Here is a 3,082-nt window from a genome sequence, read left to right on the forward strand (position 1 = left end):
CATCAGTTACTGTTGAACCCATCAGTTACTACTGAACCCATCAGTTACTGTTGAACCATCAGTTACTGTTGAACCATCAGTTACTGTTGAACCCATCAGTTACTACTGAACCCATCAGTTACTACTGAACCCATCAGTTACTGTTGAACCCATCAGTTACTGTTGAACCCATCAGTTACTACTGAACCCATCAGTTACTGTTGAACCATCAGTTACTGTTGAACCCATCAGTTACTACTGAACCCATCAGTTACTACTGAACCCATCAGTTACTACTGAACCCATCAGTTACTACTGAACCCATCAGTTACTGTTGAACCCATCAGTTACTACTGAACCCATCAGTTACTACTGAACCCATCAGTTACTACTGAACCCATCAGTTACTGTTGAACCCATCAGTTACTGTTGAACCCATCAGTTACTGTTGAACCCATCAGTTACTACTGAACCCATCAGTTACTGTTGAACCCATCAGTTACTACTGAACCCATCAGTTACTACTGAACCCATCAGTTACTGTTGAACCCATCAGTTACTACTGAACCCATCAGTTACTACTGAACCCATCAGTTACTACTGAACCCATCAGTTACTGTTGAACCCATCAGTTACTACTGAACCCATCAGTTACTACTGAACCCATCAGTTACTGTTGAACCCATCAGTTACTGTTGAACCCATCAGTTACTACTGAACCCATCAGTTACTACTGAACCCATCAGTTACTACTGAACCCATCAGTTACTGTTGAACCCATCAGTTACTACTGAACCCATCAGTTACTGTTGAACCCATCAGTTACTACTGAACCCATCAGTTACTACTGAACCCATCAGTTACTGTTGAACCCATCAGTTACTACTGAACCCATCAGTTACTGTTGAACCCATCAGTTACTGTTGAACCCATCAGTTACTGTTGAACCCATCAGTTACTACTGAACCCATCAGTTACTACTGAACCCATCAGTTACTGTTGAACCCATCAGTTACTACTGAACCCATCAGTTACTGTTGAACCCATCAGTTACTGTTGAACCCATCAGTTACTGTTGAACCCATCAGTTACTACTGAACCCATCAGTTACTGTTGAACCCATCAGTTACTGTTGAACCCATCAGTTACTGTTGAACCCATCAGTTACTACTGAACCCATCAGTTACTGTTGAACCCATCAGTTACTACTGAACCCATCAGTTACTACTGAACCCATCAGTTACTGTTGAACCCATCAGTTACTGTTGAACACATCAGTTACTGTTGAACCCATCAGTTACTACTGAACCCATCAGTTACTGTTGAACCCATCAGTTACTACTGAACCCATCAGTTACTGTTGAACCCATCAGTTACTGTTGAACCCATCAGTTACTGTTGAACCCATCAGTTACTACTGAACCCATCAGTTACTGTTGAACCCATCAGTTACTGTTGAACCCATCAGTTACTACTGAACCCATCAGTTACTGTTGAACCCATCAGTTACTACTGAACCCATCAGTTACTGTTGAACGCATCAGTTACTGTTGAACCCATCAGTTACTACTGAACCCATCATTTACTGTTGAACCCATCAGTTACTACTGAACCCATCAGTTACTACTGAACCCATCAGTTACTGTTGAACCCGTCAGTTACTGTTGAACCCATCAGTTACTACTGAACCCATCAGTTACTGTTGAACCCATCAGTTACTACTGAACCCATCAGTTACTACTGAACCCATCAGTTACTACTGAACCCATCAGTTACTACTGAACCTATCAGTTACTGTTGAACCCATCAGTTACTACTGAACCCATCAGTTACTGTTGAACCCATCAGTTACTACTGAACCCATCAGTTACTACTGAACCCATCAGTTACTGTTGAACCCATCAGTTACTGTTGAACCATCAGTTACTGTTGAACCCATCAGTTACTGTTGAACCATCAGTTACTGTTGAACCCATCAGTTACTGTTGAACCCATCAGTTACTGTTGAACCCATCAGTTACTGTTGAAACCATCAGTTACTGTTGAACCCATCAGTTACTACTGAACCCATCAGTTACTGTTGAACCCATCAGTTACTACTGAACCCATCAGTTACTACTGAACCCATCAGTTACTGTTGAACCCATCAGTTACTGTTGAACCATCAGTTACTGTTGAACCCATCAGTTACTGTTGAACCATCAGTTACTGTTGAACCCATCAGTTACTGTTGAACCCATCAGTTACTGTTGAACCCATCAGTTACTGTTGAAACCATCAGTTACTACTGAACCCATCAGTTACTGTTGAACCCATCAGTTACTACTGAACCCATCAGTTACTGTTGAACCCATCAGTTACTACTGAACCCATCAGTTACTGTTGAACCCATCAGTTACTGTTGAACCCATCAGTTACTACTGAACCCATCAGTTACTGTTGAACCCATCAGTACCTGTTGAACCCATCAGTTACTGTTGAACCCATCAGTTACTGTTGAACCCATCAGTTACTGTTGAACCCATCAGTTACTGTTGACCACAACGACACTAGTCTACACACATCCCTCTGAACAGACTGCTATAGGGGGGAGTTCAATATCATCAGGTTGAACCCATCAGTTACTGTTGAACCCATCAGTTACTGTTGAACCCATCAGTTACTACTGAACCCATCAGTTACTACTGAACCCATCAGTTACTGTTGAACCCATCAGTTACTGTTGAACCCATCAGTTACTACTGAACCCATCAGTTACTGTTGAACCCATCAGTTACTGTTGAACCCATCAGTTACTGTTGAACCCATCAGTTACTACTGAACCCATCAGTTACTGTTGAACCCATCAGTTACTACTGAACCCATCAGTTACTACTGAACCCATCAGTTACTACTGAACCCATCAGTTACTGTTGAACCCATCAGTTACTGTTGAACCCATCAGTTACTACTGAACCCATCAGTTACTGTTGAACCCATCAGTTCTACTGAACCCTCTGAACAGACCATCAGTTCATTGATATCATCAGGTTGAACCCATCAGTTACTGTTGAACCCATCAGTTACTGTTGAACCCATCAGTTACTACTGAACCCATCAGTTA

Source organism: Oncorhynchus nerka, unplaced genomic scaffold (assembly GCF_034236695.1).
Source record: "Oncorhynchus nerka isolate Pitt River unplaced genomic scaffold, Oner_Uvic_2.0 unplaced_scaffold_1384, whole genome shotgun sequence".
Taxonomy (NCBI): Eukaryota; Metazoa; Chordata; class Actinopteri; order Salmoniformes; family Salmonidae; genus Oncorhynchus; species Oncorhynchus nerka.